The sequence below is a fragment of the Felis catus genome, chromosome A2, assembly GCF_018350175.1.
Source record: "Felis catus isolate Fca126 chromosome A2, F.catus_Fca126_mat1.0, whole genome shotgun sequence".
NCBI lineage: Eukaryota > Metazoa > Chordata > Mammalia > Carnivora > Felidae > Felis > Felis catus.
In genome coordinates, this window is record NC_058369.1 from 125,095,848 (window position 1) to 125,104,204 (window position 8,357).

The 8,357-nt window shown below is 43.2% G+C and overlaps 1 long non-coding RNA gene across 2 annotated transcripts in view; it reads left to right on the forward strand.

Moving 5' to 3' along the window:
• Window positions 1–6,986, forward strand: part of LOC109497533 — a 71,303-nt gene extending 64,317 nt beyond the window's left edge. For both annotated transcript variants that reach the window (XR_002740553.2, XR_002740554.2), the window contains exon 3: window positions 6,902–6,986. This is a non-coding gene — a long non-coding RNA (uncharacterized LOC109497533). The remainder of the gene's footprint in view (window positions 1–6,901) is intronic.
• The last annotated feature ends 1,371 nt before the right edge of the window (window positions 6,987–8,357 follow it).

Here is an 8,357-nt window from a genome sequence, read left to right on the forward strand (position 1 = left end):
TCTAAATGCAAAGGCAGAATAGAAATTACAACTGTGATTACGGTGACCATAAGGTAACAATTGAATTTATGTTCATAAATCAATCAGGAAAGAGTTTGTCAAACAGAACAATGTGGGTATTGTTGAGAGGGAGATTCTAAAAGGGTGTGGGGAAAGGTATGAAGTTCGGAAGTGCTTTGACATGACAGGTGATACAATCACACTTTCCAGGCCTTAAAAGGAGTCTCTGCCTCCAAGGACGAAGGAGCCAACCCATTCTGAGGACCTGAGTTCCTGGATCAGAATTATTGCTTCTGCAGGGGAAATTGTGGGGAGAATTTCAAGCTGTAGGCATGATGGCTGACTTAAACTTCTGAGGTAATGAATGGCTGCAAGAGGGAGGAAAATCCAAAAGGTTTCTAGGAGGGAATCAAGCTGATAAGATCTCTAGAATATTTCCTGTCACCCGTGTGGCAAAGGAAGAGGAGTAGAAAACACTTGTTACTTGGATCAATATTTTTTGGATGTGGACAGAGATAAAGAAATCACCAAAACTGAAATAAAAATGTGAATTCTGGTTTTCAAAACCATGCTAGTGATTTATAAAAGTGGACTTTGTTCCATAATAAATGTATTGTTTTTTTAAAAATATGTATTTTTGAGAGAGAATGTGAGAGGGGGAGGGGCGGGGGGGGGGGACAGGGGATCTGGAGTGGGATCTGCATTCACAGCAGACAGCCCAGACCACTGTGGAGCTCAAACTCATGAACTGTGAGATCGCACCCTGAGCCGCAGTCGAACGCTCAACAGACTGAGCCACCCAGGCGCCCCTAAATTTTTCATTAAAAATTTTTTTTTTACATTTATTCATTTTTGAGACAGAGAGAGACAGAGCATGAATGGGGGAGGGTCAGAGAGAGAGAGAGGGAGACACAGAATCTGAAACAGGCTCCAGGCTCTGAGAGGTCAGCACAGAGCCCGACGCGGGGCTCAAACTCACGGACCGCGAGACCATGACCTGAGCTGAAGTCAGACGCCCAACCGACTGAGCCACCCAGGCGCCCCAAATTTTTCATTTTAATCCCACCCTCCAACCTGACCTCCTCCCCACTTCCCCCTAGTCTTCTCCAACTCAATTAATGGTACTACCATCTACCCAGATGCTTAAGCTATAGCCGTAGAGGTTATTCTTGATCCCTTCCTCCTCTACATCCTCCACAATGAATCCAAAAGCATATTATATGGATTCTAGCTCCTAAAACCATCTCCATTGCAGACACTTGAAACATCTTCACTGCCATGATCCAGGTACAGGCCTCCACAGTCTCTCCTTTGGAAAACTGCCACCTGTTGTTTGATTGCCTAACCCAACCCGTTGTAATCTACTCTCTACACAGCAGCAAGGGGTTGTTTTTGTTTTCAACAGAAATCAAAGGATGTCACAGTATTCTTCCTGGCGATGGCCAAATGTTCCATCAAGAGCGTCTATAATAATGATAATGAGGATGAGGATAATGCCTTTAATTTAGGTCCTGTTTCAGTTGGTACTAAACTGCCACTATGATGTAGTTTTTACTGATTCTCATTCTATGAATGAGGATATCGATGTCCAACAAGGTTAAGGAACTTGCCCAAGATGACAGAATGAGGGAGTTCCTGAACTGTGATTCAGGTCTGTTTGATCTCAGGATGACACTGGCTGCTCTTGCTCCTGCTCTGCTCTTGGGAAAAGGCACATCCTCTCTTCTTCCTTGCCAGGAAATGCTTTTTATGTGTTTCCATAGCTGACTCTTCCACAAGCACAAGGGAGAATTCTACTTCTTATATATTAATACTGTGAATGTAAACTGGCTGTTGTCAGATTTTCAGGAGTTCTGCATTATTATGTAAGAAAATAACAGAAGGAAGAAGAAAAATAATTATGCAATTTCTGAGGCTAAGCTTCAATGATTCTTTTCTTACAATGAAACATAATTTCAATTTTTCTTGAGCAAATGGGGTTTAACAAAGAATACCAGCCTAATAATGACAAAGTGAATTTTAAAAAGCTTCAGCCTGTTTTTCAAGTGAACTTGGAACATTATTATCAAGAAAATTCAGTTTTTAATGGTATTTTGCATTTCACATTCAAATTCAATACAGTGTATTCAATATGTAGATGGGGAGGGCAGGCTTTGGAGAAAGGGAAGCTGATGTTCAATGGTAGACCAGATTTAGGCCAAAAGACCCATGCTTATCACCTACTAGATATATGTAAAAATGTAAGTCAAAGGCTCTCTCTAAGTATCAGTTAAACACACTGAGGAGTGGAGGCTAATTCGTACCTCCAGAAGTTATTGTGGTGATTAAATGGGACAACAGATTCTAAAGTGCCTACCATTGTGCCCAGACCTTAGAAAGATTTCAAAAGAATGGGTTGTATCTGACGTGTAACAGATGCACGGGCAATGCAGGATTATAGAGACTGGAGGAGGTCAGAGTAAATGAGTGATATAAGAAAGACTTCTCAGAGTCGGTTACATTTAAGCTGGCATTTGAAGAATGGTTGAAATGTCAACAGGTGGAGATTAGCGATACCAAAAGTCCAGTACAGTACATGGGTTAAATAAAGCCAGAAAAGAGTAGTAATCCAGGGATCACTAGTGGTTCGGTATAAAAGGTTAACAGAAGGAGAGATGAGGAATTAATAGTATGATGAGATTGGTATATTCCATTTTAACCAAATCTAAAAATACTATCCAGCGTAAGATGCACTACAATTTCAGGCTCCCTTCAGAAAGATAAAAACTCAGCCAACTAGCAGTGCCATAAAAATATTTATTTTATTGAAAGAGCTCTTTTAGAATTGGACGTCATATGTTATTTTCATGCAGAAGTCAGAAAAACAAAAAAGCAGAATAAACTGGCCTAAGAATGCCTACAGCCCGGGGCACCTGGGTGCCTCAGTCCGTTGAGCGGCCGACTTCGGCTCAGGTCATGATCTCGGGGTTTGTGAGTTTGAGACCCGCGTCAGGCTCTGTGCTGACAGCTCAGAGCCTGGAGCCTGCTTAAGATTCTGTGTGTGTGTGTGTGTGTCTGCCCCTCCCCCACTCACACTCTCTCTCTCTCTCTCTCTCCTTAAAAAATAAATAAACATTAAAAAAAAAAAAAGAATCGCTAAAGCCCTACCACTTCCAGAATTCTGCGTCATGTGTGCATTCAGGACAATGTTGTCCTCTGTTCCCCCCGAGAGCGCTGATAACGAGGTATGCCTTAACGGAGTGCCTGCTCTGCTGTTGTCTGTGGGCCTTCCTCCACACTGCCGGCGCTTCTTCTGCAGACTCTGATGTGTGTTCTCAGGCGGTGGCAACCGTATCACTCCCACCACATGGCTGCCAGACATGTTAAGACACAAACTGATTTCAGAGATGTTAAAATGTGGGGGGAAAGTGTGCTTTTTCGAAAATCTTTGAAAGTCAGTGGCTGCGAAAGGCCCTGAGAATGTATCCTGCTTCGAGTCTGTACTTAAATCTGTAGCCAATCAAGAAGCATGGAATGCTTCTTGAATCAGATGGGCTTTGGGTGATTCATTCCAGCAGCAGGGTATGGGGCGGAGGTGCAAGAATGGGGAGCTCTGAGATCTGTGGGCTGGTGAGAGATGAAGATGGTCGCAAGCAAGTGAACAGCTGAGAGAGACAATGGAAAGAAGACAAGAGACTTTCCATGGGAATGCTGCTCTACTGAGCAAGTTCATACTATCTCCCATTGTGATTTGTGCATAAAATCTAGTCTTTTAAGCTAAATTGGGTTTTTCAGCAATCATATGTCTGGGCCCCGAAATGAGAATGGGGAGATTTATTAAAGTAATTTGGGAAGCTCCAGTTGTCCAGACTGACAACAAACGGTTTCCTCCTTTTGATCCTTTAGCGCATGCTAGGCCCTGAGCTACGTACGGAATAAGCAAAGATGGGCATGCCTCAGCCCCTGGCCCTGAGAAGCCCACAGCCTTACAGGGAAGACAGAGGGAACGTGAGTTAGAATGCCACCGGGTGTGTTCTGTGCAGAGTGGTGCAGGGGAAGAAGTGTAGGCACAGAGGACAGAGCATCTGAGGCCTCCAGTGTGGCATTAAGTGGCATAAAGGGAGTAGCAGACCTACTGTTGATCAAGATACACAAAAGCAGAAACAGGGATAGGACAGTGTGGGCTTCTCTGCTCAGAATTCAAATCTCTTTCAGTGGGCAGCTTTACTCCCCATTTCCTTCAGGGCAGGTTTATACATACGGGTTCCTAAGTCAAGCAGTCCTCACGGAGACAAGCAAAGCCCTCATATCATGTGTATGCCCTGTCTCCCTGCAAGGGCCCAGGAAGTGGGAACACAATATGGGCTTGGACAGTGGGTCTTCTCCTCTGAAGTATGAACCGACTTGGAGACCTCCCCTCTCCAGATCCCCACTGCTCTGGGAGTGCGCATTCCTTATGGAGGAAGAACATCCGAGCAGTTCTTTTTACAAGCTGATACGCCTTTGCCTTGTGGGGGGAAAAAATGTCCTTCCTGCGATTTTACTCTGTCTTAGTGAGGAAGTGGATTGAATTTTCTGCTAGATCAACATGTGGGACTCACGCCCAGAAAAATTTCCGGGGGGAGAATGTGCAATAGATGTAGATGCTGCTGTCTTGAGTCATTATGCCAATGATTGGTGTGGTTCTCTGCAGGGTCTATCTCCCTGAAGAAAACCCCAGATTAGACATAAAGATGCCGCTTGAGGCTACTGTTCTGTCAATTACTGAGAATAGCTCTGCAAATTTTATATATATATATATATATATATATATATATATATATATATTGAATGCTAAAATGGGGAGTATGAAAATTGAGAATAAAATTTGCCTAGATTAAGCATCCTGCTGATGCCTAGATATTGGTGAAAGAAACAAATCTCTTTGGTAGAGTTATTACCCATATGTTTACGATATTTTAGATTTAATCTTCTATATTTAATGCTGAAGAGAATTTCTAGCTAGGGTAAATCCAACCATGGTAATGAACAAGTGGCAAAATATAAAATGGCTCAATGCAAAATTATGAGAGAAGTCGATTTCTTACTCACATAGAGTTTGAAATGAATGTTTGTAATTGGCAAGCAGCAATCAGCGACCCAGGCTCTCTCTTGCTGTTTCAAAATTTACCGTGCTCACTTAGGAGAACCTAGCAAGCAAAGGCATCAGGAATGATCCATGGGTGGTTTCTGGGAGATAGGCTTGAAAGGAACCCATATCACTTCTGCTCACATTTCATAGGTGAGAACTCAGTCACCTGTATACACTTGACTATAAGAAATCTTGTGAGGTAGACTCGTTGTATGTTTAAGAAGTAAAGGAAATAGATTATGAGTTGAAGAACAGGTAGCCAGTCTGCCATGGTTTGTCCTTTTCACCAAAGGTGGTATTTGTCCCGCTGTTCTTGCCACATGAAAATACACTCAACCTTCTCATCAAGGAAGGAAACTAAAGCCCCATCCTGTCACCACATCCAACTTTGATCTCTGTGTGATATACAGTCTTCTCCATAGGTCTAGATGACCCAGTGAAACAGTTATCTCTGAATAAGTCATTTGCCCCTCACACATTCCACAAGCAACAATGGAGCATGAGAAGGGTAGCACAACACTCCCATTCAGAAAAAGAAGATACCCGTCTTGCACCCGTCCATACTAATGATGGGATCCTGCTGGGCCGGCACCAGGAAGGCCACCTAATTTCAAAGTTTCTCATTTAAGACTTCCTTCTGCTCTATAAAAGGAACACCATGGAACCTGGTACCACCCTCAGGGTTTTTCGTTGCGTCTTGTCTTGTCTTGTGTCGTGTCTTGTTTTGTTCTGTTTAGTTACACGCTTTCCTCTACCACTCCTGAAGCGGGCATTGGAGAACAGGCCTTTCTTGAAAGATGTATGACTTTCATAGCCCGTTTTGTGTTGTTGTAAGGTTGGTTTCCCAAAGCTTATTTTAAGGGTGAAACTGTCAAAGAAGGTGTTAAGCCCAGAATCATGGTTTCTTTGACAGCAGAAGTCCCTCAAAAACTGTGTGGGCTTTCGATCTATTTGCTTCGGTAAATCTCATGTACCGGCACCAATACCCACATCTTTTCCTAGCATAATTTTTTTAAATGTTTTATTCGGTTTTTTTGAAAGACAAAGAGAGACAGAGCACAAGCAGGGGTGGGGCAGAGAGAGAGGGGGACACAGAATCCGAAGCAGGCTCCAGACTCTGAGCCGTCAGCACAAAGCCCGACGCGGGGCTCAAATTCATGGACCGCGAGATCATGACCTAAGCTGAAGGTGGACGCTGAACCAACCGACCCAGGTGCCCCTCCTAGCCTAAATTTTAATCCGCTTTGTTTCCTCATCTCTCTTTCTCCTTTTCTCTCTTCCCCTCTCTTGTCCATCTTTCTATAAAGTTCATGGTGGCCATATTGACGCTACCTAAAACAATGTTTGGGGGAGAAGGTAACATGCATGATCTGATTTTTGTTATAAAACTTGGCCACTCTGTGTTGTTACCTCTGGACACTTGATGTTACTGGACAGCGGGCCTCTCAATATCACCACTGGTGTAAATAATTTCTCAGCTATTCCAGTGTCTTTTGATTGGGAGCACTGATTGGGTTAAACTCCTCTCTAACTCCCAGGGAATATGGAAAAGGAGCTTCCTGTGTATTGAGAAGTGAACCGGGTCTTACCATGACTCAGTCCCTTTATGAGCTCACAAACCATATGTATCCTCTTCTTTTTCAAAAATAATGCTATCATCTAACTATTCTGCTTAGGGGAAAAAATGCACTCAGAGCTGCCCCAAAAGGAGACAACCAAAGTCATGTCAAGTGTTGCATCCTGTTCCAAGTCTGGGATCTCCACGTTGTACTCCTCTATTTTCTTTCACAGTGAGTCTACACCTATAAACTGCATTGGAAAATTCACCATCAAGAACCCGTAGTGGGAGAAAGAAATGAAACAAAACGGAATTCAGGTAAAATATATAAATATATGTACTTGAGAAAATAAGGAAGGGATTTCTGGTAGAGGCTATGCTTTTAGGCAAGAGATCATGGAGCTGTAGCTGGCTGGTATTGCTACTTTCTCGCTCTCCTACCCAGTTTACTTACACCTTCATTTCTTTTTTTTTATGTTTATTTAATTTTGAGAGAGAGAGAAAGAGAGAGAGAGAGAGAGAGAGAGAGAGAGAGCATGAGCAGGGGAGGGGCAGAGAGAGAGGGAGATACAGAATCTGAAAGCAGTCTCCAGGCTCTGAGCTGTCCGCACAGAGCCTGATGCGGGGCTTGAACTCCTGAGCTTTGAGATCATGACCGGACTTTAATCAACTGAGCCACCCAGGCACTTCTTTGCACCTTCATTTCTGAGAGATGCGAGCCCCTGGCCATCTTTCCTGTATAGCACCACAGTAGTTTTCTATGACCTTCTGCTATTAGGCATGGTAATATGAGGACATCATCTGGGTTTCATCCATATTCCTCTCCAGCTATAGTGTCCAAAAATGTCTCTATGTTTCCTTGATAATTATGATCAATAATTACAGTCAACACTGTGACCTCCTTTTATGTCTATTTAACTTAGTGGCTTGAAGAACCCCAAATGGCCGTGTTCCAATTCAGTGGAATCATTGCTGCGTCTCCTGATAGAAGCATTACTCCGTCATGATCCTACGTATGCACTGGGCCAATGTAATCATTGACTTGTGAGTTAGTGGAATGGTAAAGTTCCCCATAAAGAAATTGTGGCACACATCCACAGAGGAGAATTAACCCTGAGGCAAAACGTACTAGTCCTTGTCAGGTAAAAGCATGCTGTTCTGGTTATTTCTCTTCAGCAGAAAGCAGTAAAAAAACATTTGTCAGTTTAATAATTGTACACCAGGTATTGGGGCTGTATCTCTTGTGCCAATTCTCGGCTATAATCGAGCCATCCCACACGATCAACTTTACGATAACCCTCTCTTTCATAGACCTGTGTAAGTTCTACGCATTTAACTTGAGACAACTAGAGATACGAGGGAAGTCACCACCCCTGCAAGTTTTCAGACTGAAAGTGGCAGTGACTCTAAATCACACAGGGATGCAGCATTGGTTTTTATTTATTTAACATGAAGGAAGAGTTTCAGGTTTCCTACTTTGCCCTTCCTGCCGCAATAGCTTCTGTCAAGGATCTGGGAATCAGTGTAGGAATTCTGCTTGCGGCTGAAGATTTTATTTCCACCTCTGCGCTCAAGAACAGGGAATATATCCCAAGGCAGATCTGGGTCTCAGTCTGCCTACCAGGGAGGTGGGCTAGAGTCATAACTATTATTGATTTTAATAGTCTCCCCCAAATGTCTCTGAGGAAG